The sequence below is a fragment of the Limulus polyphemus genome, unplaced genomic scaffold (assembly GCF_000517525.1).
Source record: "Limulus polyphemus unplaced genomic scaffold, Limulus_polyphemus-2.1.2 Scaffold1546, whole genome shotgun sequence".
Lineage (NCBI taxonomy): Eukaryota > Metazoa > Arthropoda > Merostomata > Xiphosura > Limulidae > Limulus > Limulus polyphemus.
Genome location: NW_013667156.1, coordinates 12274 through 30414, shown reverse-complemented (window position 1 = coordinate 30414; position 18141 = coordinate 12274). Strand labels below are relative to the sequence as shown.

Sequence of the window (18141 nt, the reverse complement as noted above, 5' to 3'; positions counted from 1 at the left end):
CTGACCGGGGCGGGGGGGAGGGTAAGCAGCATTAAGCGTTGCCCATTGTCTATACAAATAATTCTAATTGAAAAGCAGGATTGACTGCTACTTTTATAAAGCAAAGCAGCAGGCTCACCACTGTGTCGCGTTCGGCCCAAGGTAAGAAAGACAAAAGCTTGATTCAATAATAAAACAATGCAGTAAAAGTGAATAAATGCCTAAAGAGGTGATATTTGTTAACTCAGTCGTTCTGTTAAATATAATTGTTAACTTGAGGACAAACCTGAAACAAAGTTGTTTGGAGTTTGACTTAAATCCAGTTTACAATAGATTTATTTAAAATCCAAGTTTACAGTCGCGAGTGGAGTACACAATTCACTAACTGGATGAAATTTACAGTTAAAATAAAGAATTGACTCGGAGACTGAGATTCAAAACACAAACAACACTTTAATGCAATACATTAAAATACTTTGCTACATCGAGATTACTGAAGGTATCTTGAAATGTTTCACTGCTAAAACTGTTAAATTCTTTAACCTGAGCAGGTAACGGTAATTCACTTAAATTTTCTATAATATCCATTAAAGTACTTAATACTATGAGTAAGTTATCAATTGACACATTGATTGAAAACTGCTCAGACTCGACCTTCATTAATTCTTTTATATTAAACACTGTACATCCAATTTCTGACTACATTATTCGATTTTTAGAAAGTTAGTAATAGCTACTTACTCGGAGCTTGAGCGGGAAATGTTAGACATCTTTAATGTTGTTATGGGCTCGGGCATAGTTGGATCAGGCAGCATCAGTTTTCTTCAACAAGCAGCAGTTCTTTGGCTTCTTCACACGAGCCAGGAGGCTGTAAAGATTTCAGTTGACAAATTGGCAGCAGGACCAATGGCTTCTTATGCGGAGTCAGGAGACTGACTTTTAGCCCAAATACATGGGTTTTTTAACGAATTTCTTTAGTATTCTTACGATTCTCAAAATAGTGTACACATCCAACTTGCAAGTAGATTTGTCACTTAATGGGATGAAAAATATTTGTATTAAAAATCTGTGTATCAATCTTGTTGGCAAATATCATAAATTGGATATATATCGGCATTTATTTAACTACTAAATCAAAATTACAATTTAACTCAGTTAAATACCTAACAATACTAAAGCCAAACAACACATCTACAGGCTTAATGAGTACACATTCCCAACCTTGCCTGTAGAAGATGTGTTCAAAGAATTGAAGACTTCACAATCCCCTAGTTTTTCTGGATTTCATTCAACCAGCTCCATGTGACTGTGCTGCCATCTGTTGGCCTTGTTTGACAATGGGAACACATACCCTAAACTCTCCGACCTGTCAACATCTTTTGCCTACCATCTGGTTGCCACGTAGATAGATCCTAGTTGCAGTAGAAAGGAGTTGGGCCTGAGACTGCTCAGCTTATAGCAGTTGAACTGACTTGGGTTATGTAAATATCATCTTTTAGTGCTAGAAAATGTCAATGTTTTCATTATCTTTTCTTTGGAGCTTTCTTCCATTTACAAATCGTGTAACAGTTGTGGCGCAAATTATAAGATTTCGCCACAAGTGTGGCACTTTCCTCCTCCATCCATTACTCTTACAGCCTACATTTTCAAGACTTCAAAATTGCAGTGAAACAACAATAAGAAAATATTCAGTAAAATGAGTTGCTTATTAAAATATTTCAGTATGCATAAGAGATCTATCAGATAAATCTGTATTCATAAAAACTCCAGCTAAAACTGTGTTTTCTCTCTCTCTTTCTCACTATATAGTGTGAATATTTTAGCTATTATCGTCTGTTCCATGAAAAATCCATCCCTAGAAATAGTCTCAAAAACAAAATTAGTACATTTTCTTGTCACTAATGAAAATCACATGTACACTGCATTTTTCAATGATAAATTCCATGTTAGTTATCACACTTAACCTCATGTTCACCAATTCTTAACATGGAAAGAAATTCTTTGTATCCATGCTCTCTTTGTCTCTTGTTATTTAATACACTTCTCTCTATTTCAAACACCCATGAAGTACTCTATGTCGTGTTTTCAACACAGTCACGTTGTCACCCTCTTTTATATACCAGACTACCCTATATCTAGTAAATGCTAGAGCATTCGCCAAGGTACAGGATAGTTCTAGAAACGTGGCGTGACACTAGTCATGTGACCTCGCTGACGCAACAATATTGTAGAAAAAAGTATAATTTTGATAACATATTATTAACTTCTTTAACTTTAGCAATGAGAATGCAAACGTTAAACGTAGCTGATTAAAAAATATTTTGTCTTCTTCACTTTTAAAATAATCCTTGTTTACTGAACTCAATGAAAAAAAAATATTGTTTCTAGTTATAACCACCAGGTGTATAGAACATACTAAACACACATTGTAAAGTGGTGTACAGTTTATTACAGCAGCTGATGAAATTCTGCCAGTACTCATTTTTCAAGGGGAACTAGTACAGGGACTTTTTTGAGCTGCTTTTTCGTTTTTTATGTCTACACGTATGTTTCTTTTTCAAAAACAGGTCCACTTCAGCCAGCTGAGTACCTCTACATTTTTTTTTTTTATAATTTCACCCCTGTATTACAGGATTCATTTGTGTAGTAGTTACATGGCATCTCATACCTACACTGGTTCATTTTTGTAATAGTTACAGAGTACCTTATGCTTACAGGGATTCATTTGTGTAGTAGTTATACAATATCTGGTGATTACATGTTAATTTTATATAATTTCCAGTAAATGATCCTGTTTACTACCCTTTCTTAAATTTTCAGATTGAAAACTTTTATGATTAACATCCTTTAACCTCACCTTATCAAAATAACCCAAGCATACTCTAAAATCACTACAAAAATAAATTTAAAATTATGACAAACAGTTTTAATTTCATAATGTTGATATTTATTATAAATGTTAAAAAACTTGAACAGTATCTTTTAAAGATGATTATTGAATTCAGAGGGACTTAAAACTCACCTTAAGCAGTTTACACTCCCTTGAATCTGAGAAAGAGGGGTTTATTTCTTCATATTTGTTAACTGCATGCTTGGAAGAGACAGAAATTAGTCAACACATCAAGAGATCACAGACATAATAAACTAAAGTAATACGATACATAAGAAGTGAACTGGCAAAACAGATTTGTCTGAAGCCACCTGAAATACTATCAGAAGTTAATAGACACAGTAATTAGGTTGAAATAAGCTGATGAGTCAGAAATCAACAGAAACACTTGGTTTGAATGAAGCCAACTTCAATGATTTGTTAACATAGACTGACATATTATCAAGAATTAACTAACACATTAGATTTGTCTAAAACAAGTAAATATACTTAACCATAGGTGCACTAACACATTAAATTTGTTTAAAAGAAGTATATATGCTTAACTAGAAGTTAATTAGAACATTACACTTGTCTAAAACAAGTTCATATAATTAATCATAAGTTATTTAACATATTAGATTTGTTTGCAACTAGTATATGTACTTAATCAGAAGTTAACTAAGACACTAAATTTGTCTAAAACCTATTAATATAATTAATCAGAAGTTAACTAAGACACTAAATTTGTCTAAAACAAGTTTATATACTTAATTAGAAGTTACCTGACATACTAAATGTATCTGAAATAAGCTGATGTATCTTATGACTGAAAATTGTGGTCATCATGGCCAAAATATTGTTGACAGTGATAGCACCAACTGATGAAATTCTAATCTTTATGAATAGGAACATAAAAAACGTATATATTTATTAACTATATTGAAGGTTGTGTTGATTTTTAGTTTTTCTCTTAGTATATAGTTTACTCTGAATGGAAGTAAGTATCGATTACACTTGGAAACAGCAAAAACATTTTTTGATCACCTCTAGTTTTCAAGTTATAACAGATTTTTTCAAAACATTCTTATGTATTGTGAAAATAACTTTTTCTTTAACAACTTTATTTACTCATTGAAAATTGCATTTAAGAATGTTCAAAACAATACCAGTTTAAAAAAAGCAATGAGTATAATCAGATTATATACTGAAAATATATTCAGATTATGTTCAAAACTTTCATCATGGTATTATTTTTTGTTACAAAATACTTGCTTGACTTGTTGCGCCTCTTGTGTATGTTCATAGTTTCATGCTATAAGAACCAACAGTAGCCTCCCGCCATCACTGGATTACATTGCCCTTCATATTATTGTTCTATTGTAGAAATATCTTGGTGGAAGCACTCACCATGCTCATCGCTCACTGCACCTACATCATTTGGAAAGAAGTCTATATGGGAGTGTAAGAAATGCATCTTTAGTGACATCCTAGACCCCATTTTCCTGTACTTCTCAGGCATATTACCAAGCATCACAGCATAGTTTTCATCTCTGTGGTTCCCTAAGAAATTTTTGATAACAAGTTTGAATTATTTTCAGGCAGCAAGTTCTTTCTAATGTTTCAAAATCATAATCCATCAGTGCTTCCTAAATCTGTGGCCCAATTAAGATACCTCCTTTCATTTTTGCTTAACTGATTTTTGAAAACTTGTCAGACAGATATCTGAAACCATTACAATCTTTGTTCATACCTTTTACAAAATTCTTCACGAGTCCCAATTTAATATGAAGTGAGGGCAGAAATACATTTTAAGAATTCACTAAAAGTTGATACTCAATATTTGGTTTCCCTGGTATGTAATTCTCTCTCACTGGCCATTCCTTTTTTGAAATGAATTTTATCATCTCAGCTGTCCCAGATACACAAAAAGCAACAGTTTTTGGTATACCCACTCTGCAGGCCTAGCAGGAGTGAAATAACATTTAGATCACCACATACGTTCCACTTATGTTGATCATAATTGATGGCCTCAAATATAACCTGCATGCTTTGATAAGTTTCTTTCATGTTCACAACATGAGCAACAGGAATCGATGGCTTGGTGTTCCCCTTGTGCAAAAGTACAGCTTCCACCCCAACTTTAGATGAGTTGATAAAAAGGGTCCATTTTTGAGAATGATGTTCAGTCTAATTCTTCCATTAGTGCATCAACATTTGCATGGAAACACAAAGTATCTTGCATGCTGTAGTGAGAAGAAAAACTTTTATGTCAACTTTATTAAACTGAAAATCTTGTCCATTGCTGTAAAGAAGAGCCAAAAAGTTCCTCATGCTGCTTTGATAGAGACAAGTCACGAATCAGATCATTTAGTTCTTCTTGTGTGACCAGATGAGGCAGTTTACGTTGAGGTGCCACAGGAATAGAATTACGAGATGAAGAGGATGAAGATGATTCATTGTTTTCTCCGCAGGGTAACTCTTCTGTTTCTCAATTCGTTGGTGGATGTGGCACTGGAAGACCATCCCCATGAGGTACTGGTTTCATTGCAGATGCAATATCTGGATATTTAATGTTTTGTATATTTTTGCCTGAATATCCAGAAACATTTGTCATGCAAAAATAACAGTCAGTTAGATGATCTTTAGGCTCATGTCATATCATGGGAATTGCAAATGGCATATTTGATCTCTTCATATTCAGCCACTGTGTCAACTCAGATGTGAAAGTTGTACAACACACACATGTGGAGCCCAGTGTTTTTTTTTTGGTCATAAATTTTATATCCAAAATAGTGGTAATAAGGCACCTTTAGCTTGTGTGTGATGTTTTTCCTTCATGAAACTGTAATATATTTTCCACAAATGTAGCAGAAACTGTCTGGGTGATTTTTTGCATTTCAATTGAACTGGAAGCAGCCAGCATTTCAAATGATTTTCTAAAACATATAAAATAATTAATGTTTACAGAACCTGAGTTTAAAATATTTTTAAAAACAAAGTTTTGAAGAATTTGAGGAAGAAGCTCATACTTGTACAGCAACAGTACAAAAAATAACCAATGACAATAATTTGTTACTTTTAACACTATACTTACAGTTCCCACTGTATTCAAAATGAAAACTTTAAAATATTTCACAATCCAAATAAAATAGAAAAATCAAGCATTTTAACAAGACTGAACTGAATAAACATAAAACTGTAACATTTCAATATTTAAAGTGCTGTAAACTATGTATTTTTTCTCAAGTTAATTTTTAATTAAAGGATTATACAATTTTAAAACGTCTCTGATAATGAAAACTCTTCACTCTACACTAATTTGTGATTTTAACTAATTACTTTCTGCTGTCTAGAAGAAGCTATATATTCTCTCTAGGTTGTGTACATGAAATATGATAAAAAATAGTTTGGTATTTTTTATATATACAAAAAATGCATAAAAATATTGCTACAAGGTTTACCTAGATGTCAAAGTACATAAACAAAAGTCAAAGGTTGTATAAAAATTGTCTTGAAGTTTTTTGTCTTGGAAAAGTGCAAGATCAACAAATAATATTAAATGTTTAGTGTATGTTTAACTGCATGTTACTAGAACCATTTATCTCAACGATTGAACTAGTCTCTCTAGAACAACCACGTGACTTAATTCACATATGACTGTAAACAACACAGTTCAGATATCTTTTATTTACTAACATACAAAGTTGGAATACTGACTATATATGTACCCAGTCTCTAAAGAATAAATCTAGTTCAAACTATAATGAAAAACTAATGACAACAGATAAAACTTAACTTGTAATGTAATAGTTGATACTTAGAAATATAAAGTATAGATATTGTAGTAAAAAAAATGAATAAAATATAAGGGTTCAATACCTGTGTATTAGGCATATTAATAGACATGTGACATAAGGCTGTCCTGGAGAATATTTAATATTCTTTTGCCCTGAATTTTGACAATGGGTTTTCTAAGAATGATGCTGCCACCTGTGGGCATAAGTAACACTTATAATAGATACTTTAACCAAAAGTCTTTTAAAATAAGTTTTAAAAAAACCCTTACTAATTTTCTCTAGGTTTATTAAAAGATTAATGCTAAACAATGTCTCAAAAACAGATGAATGTAAAAATATGATTACTCAAAAATGTTATTATTACATCTTACATGTTATTATCATAAGTAACATTTTTGAAACATAATAAACAATAAATATTTTAAAAATAAACAGCATTCTTCTTCAAGATTTGATATGATTTTAATAAAGTTGTATCCAACAAAATGCATGAAAAATATTACCAGAAAGTTTACCCAAAAGTCAAAGCACATATACAAAAGACAAACAACGTACACACTAAACATTAATGATCTGTTGAATTATTCATATTGTAACATACATTAATGTACTCTCACTAACATCTTGTTTTCATGCACTTAATCTTTAATATGTCAAATACTGTACATATTTAGCTAGAAACCTATTTATCATTGCAAATGTTTGCTTTAATAACTTAGTCTCATGCCTGCCTTCTGTGAAAATCTGAAAAATGAATCATTTAAATGTGATACAGATGTATAGAAGAACACAACAACAAAGAAGAAATTAAATACAGAAGGAAACATTTTTATAATAATATTTCTTACAATCAGGTTACATAGAAAATGCTAAATGTTTTTACTTGAATATCTTAATTTGTACGAGGTAACAGAGAAAAGAGATCTGTTTGTAGAGGTCAGTAATAGAACACAATCTCTGCAATGTGATTCTGCACACAGTTTACTCTCTGTAAGGGTACCATGAAACATTCAGCATTGTTTAAACCTTACCTCTTCATAAATTCAAAGCATTTCTGGTACTGTTCCATATGAGCAGCACATTTTGCAGCATTAAGAAGATACTCGTTGACAGAACAACCAAAAGAAAAAGCATGATGTCCTGAACAATTTAGTTGTTCAGTTTGAACTAGACATTCCATCATAACAGCATAATTAAAAATGATAAGTAAATAAAGAGAGGCATCTGATAGAACACAGATCTTTGCTTCATATTATGATGTCATGAATAACTGGGTATTTTGGCTTCTGCACTAAATATCTTAATATACCAGCCCTTTTAAGAGTGCCAAATAGTTAAGCAAGAACATCTACAAAGAAAGCATGAAATGAACTAAGTTACTGTGTCTTTTGTTTTATAATTGTAATTCTATTACTAATGATATTAAAATGTTGCCTCTTTTTTTGGCTTATCTACAAAAACATTCTTACAAAGTTAAGTGTAATTCAACCAAAAATAATAGAAGTTAAAAACACAAAATAATCCAACACCTACTTAAAAGCAACGTAAAAATCTCATAAAAAATATTGGTGAAATCCAATGTAAGCAGCAGAAATAACTGTTTTACATAATGTACATCACAGCATCATGTCTAATAATAAAAAGACAGAAATATCTTCTCGCTTAAATAATACAATGAGAGAAGACATCTACCATGATTACTATATGTTAAGGTTATCAAAAGAGGCCCTGCAAATTGAAGACAAGAACAACATACACTTGCTATAAACAATGCACAAGCCAGAGATTGGTGTGAAAATTCAAAATCCTCCAGTATATGGTGACAAAAAGTACTTAGATAAAAACTAGAGTTAGGACTTTAAAAAAAGTTTCTATTCTTGTATTATACATAAATTAGTTAAATTTTTGTCAGGTTTGAATAATGTATCTTTCTATGGATGCAAGTTTCAGCCATTTAACTAAATTAGTGGAGTTTTTAAATATATAAGACACACCATACTTTTTTCCCCACTTTTCATAAACTCCTAATATTTATTCAATTGATTAAAGATAAATAGGCCCCCCAGTAGCACAGCGGTATGTCTGTGGACTTACAATGCTAGAAACTCGGGTTTCTATACCCGTGGTGGGCAGAGCACGGATAGCCCATTGTGTAGCTTTGTGCTTAGCTTCAAACAAACAAAGATAAATAGATATCAAAAAGTTGCATAACATTAAATAATAAGCACAATCATTTAGAGCATGTTGTTAGTTATCTGCTAAATTCTTTAAATATACCAAAACTACTGAAAGTTAAAATGTCTTTGTAACAGTCACCTGTTAGATTATTCTCTCAGAAACAGTGAAAAATGTGAGATTGATATAATGTTTCAACATTTGATCTAAATCTACTATTACTTATAGCTATATAAAGAAATACATTTTATTTCTGTATCAGTTTTTTTATTGATGAGCACAGAAGTATCAACTCAAAATCTTGTTAAGTCTGCTTTATAAGCATTAATGTTAAACAATCTTCAAATTGCACTAAATGTACATGTCAATTACCTGAATATTTATCAATGCTTCTTTAAATATTTAAGTTAAAAATTAGAGTTTTCTATATTAGAGCTATGAAAAGACACAAATACTGTCAATAGCATCTCCAGATTTATTTTTATGCAAAGCAAGTATCAAATGACCAGTTCATGAGATCTAATATGTAAGTGTTTACTATTGAAGTACATGTCCATAGATACTCATTTGATACTACACTCTTTACAGTTCAAGAAATATCAAAAAATCTTTGACATTAAGATGCATGACCACCAAAGTCCACACCTAGTGTTTGTGTATTCCATAAGTAAGGTATACTCCGTTGTTTCTTTACTTAGCAGTATTGGTTACAATGTTTAATATATCTAATTTTTAGTATTTTTTAATTTTATTATTATACTTTTATTAAAGAGATGTTTTTGAATTATTAGGTTATTATATATATTTAGAACTAACATAAATCTTCTAAGCTGGTTGAATCTCATTACACACTATTGGGTTTATGGCTGAAAATTTTGTCAACAGCAAGGGTACCCAACTGGTGAAACAATGCATTCAATTCTTAAAGGTAAGAATGTAAGAAAATTATACTCAATTAGCTATACTCATTACCAGGTTAAATTTTAGTTTCACTCTTAATATATAGCTTGCTTTGATCAGAAGTTAATATTGATTGCTGATGATATTGTGCAAGATTAAAATGAGAAAATAAACAAATTTCTAGACTATATGGCACACATACACTTCCATCAAAGTTGCTTCCAGTTCACAACATTGCTAGAAGATGTATCTTGTCTTCCTAGATTATCTCATACATGTTCAATCAGATTCAGGATAGGTGAGCCTGCTAGCCATCCCATTCACTTGATACTCTCTTGTTCAAGGAAGTTGTTAAACAGTTGAGCATGTGTAATGGGCAGTGCCTTTAGGGCTAGTCATTGGAGTATCGACTTTACTGCCAATTACAACAAATTTATTTTATTGAGGAATGCATTGGCAAGTGGAGTTCACAAGTCACTAACTCGAGGAGATTTATGATTAGACTAAAGAAATTGATTCTGAGACTGATATTCAACAAGATACATCACTTTTATTTGAGTTCTTACAATGACATACACCTTTTAATAACAAGAGTTAACCCTTAATAATCCATTAGTTCTTAACAATCCAACTTTAAAGTTAATCAATATTAACAACATGGTTCACCTAGGAGATATTCAAGTCTATTACACACATTAACTATCTTCATATGAATTGCTTTACTATTTTATCCTAAACTACATTGATTGAACAAGAGAAATAGCAATCTTACTTGCATCAAAGTTGAGGAGGTGTATCAATGCAAATTGGATACCTTCATCATGGATAGAATTTCCCAAATTGGAGAACTATTGTCCACTCTTGAAAAACTTGTTAGTCTCCTGGAGAACTGCTGTTCTGAGATGGAGAACACTTTATTCATCCTGAACAGCTAATTATCCCCTGGTGAACTGATATTTTCTCTTTATTCTTACGAGTTTCCAAGAAGTATACATAAACTACACGCAAATAGTTATGTAGGCCCGGCTCGATTCACAATCTGTGGGTCGCAGGTTCGAATCCCCACCACACCAAACATGCTCACCCTTTCAGCCGTGGGGGCATTATTATGTGATGGTCAATCCCACTATTCATTGGTAAAAGAGCAGCCCAAGAGGTGATGACTAGCTGCCTTCCCACTAGTCTTTCACTGCTAAATTAGGGATAGCTAGTGCAGATAGCCCTCGTGTAGCTTTGCAAGAAATCCATAACAAACAAACAAACAAACAAATAGTTATGATACTTCATTGGTTAATTTCTGCAACTCATTGGGCATTTCCAAAACAGGAACCAAACTCTCAAGTAATTGGTTACTGTGATGGTGAGTGCTTTGGCTGCCTTCTCCTTTATACTACTACTCCAGTTTGTAGTAATGAATCCTACATAAAAACACCAATTTTAGATGCTATCATAAACTTTTTAGTGGCCTTTACTGTACTACTAGGTCGGCATCAGTAACTTATCACTGCCAAACTTGTGACTAGCATTTTTCTAAGCATCTTTACTGGGGTGCTAGGCATTAGTTCTATTTTTTATAACTCTTTAATTCGTGGTTCTCAATACTAACTTACTAGCTAACTATGCTTTGCCTAGTTATTGACCTAATTTTGCAATACATGCATCCTTACTTATGCCATTTCTTCATGTATGTGTTCCAAACCTAGAAACCTACATTTTATTTACTTTCTTTCTTAAAACTGAAGCAATTGTAAAAATTACTTAAAAATACCCAATTGCTTCGCATGATGAGGATATGGTTGTGTGTTATCAATCATAAGAAGAATGTTCTGACAAATTGCACCTGTATATGGCTAATTATAATGGTTTTAAGGTTGCATCCCTATATTGTATGACATTTACAGAATCATGTCATAGTACATAAAGTTCAATTTGTTCATGATATTGATCTTGCCCCACACCAGTTTACCACCACTACAATGTGTATGTTGTTTTTATGTCTTCAGGCATTCTACACATGTGTACACACATCTTTTACCTGGCTGCAATGTAAAGTGTGACTAACCTGAAAACAAGACATTTGTTCTCATGTCATTTGACCAGTCCACTTGTTCTGGACATACTGAAGATGAGTTGCTTTGTCACAAAGAGATAGAGAAACCATGCCATTGTTTGTTTGCAAAAAAAGCCAACCCCTATTAAGCCTGTTTCTCACCACTTACTGATTTGTTGTCCAGTTGTTGTTATAAACTATTCATTCTGTTAAGGAGCTGAAGCCTGCTAGTTGGTTTGAATCCATGCAGGCAGATAATAGTCATATTGCATGGTTGTTGACAATGGCTTACCCTGTCCAGGTTACCACCCAACTGCATCTTGTTAACCAAACTTCATGAGACTTGTAGCCATTATTCAACAACTTCTTACACTTGTCTTTCTTCTAGCCAACTTATTGCTCAACATAATAGAAATGTCAAAATGTCTTTGTTGGAGTAATGGCATGTTCCTCTATCAACCTGTATCTCTACATACTTTGCAGTTGTCCAAACAACTAATTAAGAACACACTGTGCTTCTTTCACCTTTCTATATAATTGAAATGTGCATGTAAGATCACACAACTGGTCACCTGACACTTGATCTGCATCAAAATGAACTCGAGGGAGCTACTGACATTATATAGTAAAAATAATTGTGCATTGGCATAATTAAAATGTAGAAAACTCTGATTCTTCCTTAATTATTTTAAGCATTCTATGTTTTGGATTTCACCAAAATCAACAGATACAAATCAAAAAGAAATCTCACTTAAAAATTGATTAAATATTGCTCTAAGGTCTACAGAATTTATTCTCAGCATGGACAGAAATTAATACTTAGGTCAAACATCTGGCTTAATCACACTTTTTATACCAAAGCATGTCATGAAATCAGCAAGCAATCAGACATAAATGCCAGTAGTTTTTGTTGTTTACTACAATATCTTTAACTTCAATATAACACTTCTCATAAACATGTGAAATTATCAAACTGATATACATACTTGTGGAATATACTAAATCATGTCTTCCACTGCAAAGTATTTCTTCAAGACTATCGAAAAATTATACATTTCTATTAAATTCTTTCACAAAGTAACCAATGTTTTATAAATATCTATCTTGTAGTCAAATCATATATTTAATTCTTCTTGAATTGATAATTTCTTCCTGAACAATACAATCATTTTTATTTTGTTTTTAATACTACAAAGAGTTTAGTGTTAAGTTATTTTGTTTTTATTCTTACACAGATGACAAGAATGGGACAATTGATTTTCATATCTTAAAAGTACGATGGAAAATTTTCAACAGCTAACAAAAAGATAACTGATGTGTTTGTAAATATGTCATTATTACCCAAACAACGATTTTATGAACTTGTGATTTTCAATAATGCAAATCTAAAATTACCTTTTCTTCATCAATAATTTCAATTTCTTACATTTCAGCAATTGTTATGTGATGTTTGGCAGCTATTGCAAAGTGACCCTGTTAAAGAAAATTAAAACATTTACACAAGTATACATAGACACACTGAGAAAAACAGATAGACTGAAGCAAATAATAGTGTAAAAACAATACATTTTAAAACTTGGGAGTAAGAATTAATTATTTTTACTGAAAGACAAAGCGTGAATAAGAAAATCAACATATTTTCAGTTGTTATTTATACCAAGTAATAAAAAACATTTTGCAAGAATTAAGTATGATGTAGGGATGGCAATGCCAAAAAGTACAGAAGCAAGGTAGGGATGAATACACAAAGCCATACAAAAATCCCTAAATAAGTAGCCAGTAAGTATTGAGTCAATCTTACAAGCTTATAGTTATTAGCCACTGTAATACTGTTTAGCACTATTCAGTTTAAATGCTTTTACTCAAACCTGAATTCATGCAACTGACAGGAATTCAACATTTAGTTGTAGATAAAAGTTATTCTTGGAAAGATTTGGTTACTTGTGTACTGATTTTTGTATGGTCTTGTGTATTCATCCGTACCATGTTTCTGTACTTTTTGACATTGCCATCCCTACATCATACTTTGCAAAAACATTTTTATTACTTGTTTCCTCTCTCTTTTTTTAAACAATTTCATTGAAATAAGTTGGTAACTGAACATTTTTATTTTTATAATTCAATGGTAATACATATTGTTCATATCATATCAGTTTGTCAGTTTCTTCATTGCACTTGTAAAAATAACCTCAGATATTTATATTACACCATACAATTGGCTAAAATAGATTATTAATCACCACTGGTCATAATCTTCACCTTATTGTTGAAGAACCTACACGACAGATAGAACATATGAAAAATGTATAGGTGTATCATCCCTATATATTCGTGTTTGCATTATTTTTGGCACTGCCATCTCTACATCATTTTACATTTACAAAATGTTTTGTTACTTATTTTGTGACATGTTTTCTCCTGAATAAAAGTTAGTTTATTATACGAATGTGTGTAATAAAATTTAATATTATGTGTATTGATTTTTTTTTTTACTCCTTCATTTCATAATATAAGGGTTGGCTCCCTAAAGACATTGATTGTATAGTGTACAAAGCATTGAGTATTACCAGCCAATAATAGATGAACATTGAGTCATCTAATGTTCATATATTATTGGCTGGTAATTCCTGTTTCACCATATACATAAGATTTTAACGAAAAAATAGATTTCTGTAAGAAAACTAACTTCAAAGGGTTATGATAACATCACTTACAATAGAATTGTGATTTTCCTTATAGCTTATATTAAGCACTACCGTGATTAGTCATAAACTGTTCCCAAGTGCTCTTAAAATGCTTTCCTGTCGTACTAAAGTAATTAAAAAAACTTCACAAATTTTTTGGCTAGTGTGGGAATAGAAAAAAAAAAGATGAACACTTTGGCTCTTTAGCTAGTTCCCAATTCTCCACTTTTCAATGATACTGGGAGTCTCACATGTTTGAAACACTCGACAATGGCAATTACTTACTCAAATATGGCTGTAACTCAACTTTAGCAGTTATTTGTAAGCATCATAGATGAAAAAAGTAATAGAGTGTATGCGGCAGCCATTATTTTTTCTCGGCCTATCCCGAAATACTGAGCACTATCGTGCTTAGCGATAAGTTGAATACAATTCCACACCAAATGGAATTTTTTCATAAAACTTTACAATCATCATATTTGAAATCTAATGTTGATGAACTTTTACCAGCCTCATTTACCAGGGTAGGGGAATTCATATCACCAGGCGTTTGGGAAAATAAATGTTAACATTTTACTTTATTCTTAGTAATATGCGATTACTTTTCCGTCGCAATATTCGTTCTGTTGCTATAAATATACTTCAGTTAGATTTATAAGGGACCATAAAAGTTACTGAAAATTAAGACCTTCCTAAGTCTATCACACGCATAAGTATTTAAATATTATATCTCAGTATTTGATTCCAAACCTATTAGGTTTTATACTCGCGATGTACCACTGTTTAACTCCAAACCCGTTAGGTTTCGTATTCATGATACACCAACATTTTACTCCAAAGCCATGAAGTTTAAAACTCATGATTCATCAGAACTACCACCACGGGTATGAAAATAAAAGAAACTGAGCTATTTTGCTCATACACACACGCTTTTCTTAATATTTTAATAATTTTGAAGTTACTTACTCTTTTTTCTTATTATAACAAATTAAAAAAATATTTCGAATTTTAAGAGAAAATACAATATCAGTCAAGAAACTTCGATACTGTGAGTGTTCAATAAATTGTTTTCCTGACCATATGGATAAGTGATTACATAATAACAAAATTAACTACATAATGACCCCCCAGTGGCAAGCGGTATGTCTGCGGACTTACAACGCTAGAAACTGGGTTTCGATACCCGTGGTGGGCAGAGCACAGATAGCACATTGTGTAGCTTTGTGCTTAATTCCAAACAAACAAAAACTACATAATGTTTTTGAATAAGAAACATCATATATAAAGATTGAAATATTGTGTTTGGGTATATCTGTGCGTTGTTTAACTATTAATACTAAAAATATAACAGTGGAAACCGCCATAAAAAATAATTGCCCAGGCTACACGAACATGAGTTTGTTACACTTAGGAATAATAATATTAATTGACCAATTTTATATGTAACGCAACAGTACAAAGATTGACAGACTGTTCTTATGTTGTACGGGAAGTGTTGCTCCCTGTGGATGTGATGTATGGTCATCCACCAGGAGAAGAAGCAGGAGAGGGTTGGCATTAAAAATCCAACTCGACCAACATCGCATGTTACGTACTCGCTAAACAATTGAAATTTAAAATTAATTTCTAAAAGTATGTCAAATTCACCAACCCACCAGAAATTACCCGTTATCTTGGTGGAGAAGCCCACAGTCTCCCTGGAACTACGTAGAGTAGCTGAACTCGGCAATGGTTGATGCATACGAATTTGCTCCACAATTACTCGAGAAAGCAGCACTTTGACAGAAGTTGTAACTCGTGGATGACCAATAAAGCAGAAAAGTTAAGTCCGCTAATAACTGGAGTTTCTTGGGGTTGGGTGTACATGTTCCAATGGGCTGCGACAGTTGGGTCACAAAGAAAGATATAAGACATAAATTTGTACAAATAGCAACATAAATATACTCCACTCCAGTAACACAATACACAATAATACCATACAACGTACAAGTCATTATCTGTGCTTTAAAGCTTTAGATAGAAAATATAGGACCAGCAAGGGCTAATGAAGACTTAATTTAATGGAAGAATACTCCTGTTGGTCCATGTGCTTCCCTTGTAAATAAAACTGGGTGAAATGAAACCACCCAATAAAGATACATCCAAGTTAAGTTAAGATACTTTCACATTAATCTATGTTAATACTCTAGAACTGTGAAAGTCCTTACTTTGATTTCACCAACAAAATAATTTTACTCTAAAATTATCTTAACAATGGAAGAACCAAAGCTTCAATAGCTGTGCTTTCCGAGCCACTGAGTGAATTTTCTGATACAAAATGTTGTCTGATGTTTTGAGAATATCATTCTGGTAATCTTGCTAAGTGGTGGGTACTATGCAGGGCTTATCACCCTGCACTTGCTAGATTTTTCATAAACTAAGGAAGGAGTCTAACTTCCCCTGAGTGTGTATTGGAATATTGTCGTTACAGCACAAATTTTAGTTTTTGTAAATAGACTTTTAGCTCAAAAGTCTTGATTCATCTGAATTTTACCATGATTATTTATTTCATGAAGTCTCAAATAAAAAGAGTTGAGTTTGACAGGCCCTAGATAACACCACTGTCGCTATCGAGCATATCTTTAGCATGTAACTCCAATGTTATCAAAGTGGATTGTGCTGTAGACAACTAAAGTACTTGACCAAGTGCAAAAGTGACAAATGTATACATACCATACGTGTGTGTCATGACACAGGGAGGATAATGTGTGTGTAGGTAATGAGTAATTGAACTGCGGTCAGAGTGAGATGTATTGTTGAAGCTAACGTTCGTTGTTATAGCGTTTGTTTTAGCACGATTGTTGAAGTTGAGTGTATCGGTAAAGTTATATTCGGAAAGAATAAACCAGTTTTATTAAGAAAGGACTTGTGTCGCTTAAGTTTCGTCGGAACGAAGTTACGGAAAGTTAATTAACAAACGGAGACGTAACAGTAGCTTAGAGAATTAACTGACTGATTTAAACCAATAGTGCAACACAATTAACCTTTTTAAAGTCCATGAAATAATTTAAATTTATAGATTAACTTAAACGTTTCTCATAACTGAGGATGAGTACTTTTGTTTGTATAAGTATTGTTATGTCTCTGTATGTTTGATTGTTAATTCTTCTACGATACAAGTTCCTTATTATATAAAACTTGTTTTTTCTTCCTCAATATAACTTTGTAATGCACTTAATTTTCACAGCTACACATACTATAGTTCACAACAATTCACTCACTTTCTACCGCGCTTGGCTTAATTGTCCGTCTCCACCTGTTAGCAATTATAGTTCCGATCTCTGTATCTGCTATCCTCGGTTCCCGCCGACCGTAACCGTTGTCCTTGGTTCCCACTCTCTTCTCTTTGCTTCGTCTGTCTCTCTCACTGTCTAGCGCACTTATATACGATAGTACCGCCTGTTCTAGAAACTTCTAGGCTCTCAACACGTGCTACCAGCGTCACTTGACTTCCGCTGTCGTAACACACTAGCGAAACTTCTAGAATACTCGTCACGTGACCCCCGCTGTCGTAACACTATAATTTGGATAGGAATAAACGTAATAATGTCATGAAAAAAGGGATCTTGGTATTGTTACGTCTCCGTTTGTTAATTGATTTTTCCGTAACTTCGTTCCGACGAAATTTTAACGACACAAGTCTTT

At 32.5% G+C, this 18141-nt stretch overlaps 2 long non-coding RNA genes across 3 annotated transcripts in view; both read right to left on the bottom strand.

Moving 5' to 3' along the window:
• The window catches only part of LOC111086912, a 16932-nt gene extending 13316 nt beyond the window's left edge, over nt 1-3616 (bottom strand). Inside the window, exon 1 of the long non-coding RNA XR_002611625.1 lies at nt 3002-3616. This is a non-coding gene — a long non-coding RNA (uncharacterized LOC111086912). The remainder of the gene's footprint in view (nt 1-3001) is intronic.
• A 1815-nt stretch (nt 3617-5431) lies between these two features.
• On the bottom strand, nt 5432-15253 carry LOC111086911. 2 transcript variants are annotated; one of them, XR_002611623.1, is made up of 5 exons: nt 14488-15253; nt 13169-13246; nt 12760-12809; nt 6731-6841; nt 5432-5787 (listed from the first exon to the last, which is right to left on the bottom strand). It is a non-coding gene; the product is annotated as an uncharacterized LOC111086911 (long non-coding RNA). The 2 variants fall into 2 exon arrangements; XR_002611624.1 differs by having other exon boundaries at nt 14743-15253.
• Between the last annotated feature and the right edge of the window lie 2888 nt (nt 15254-18141).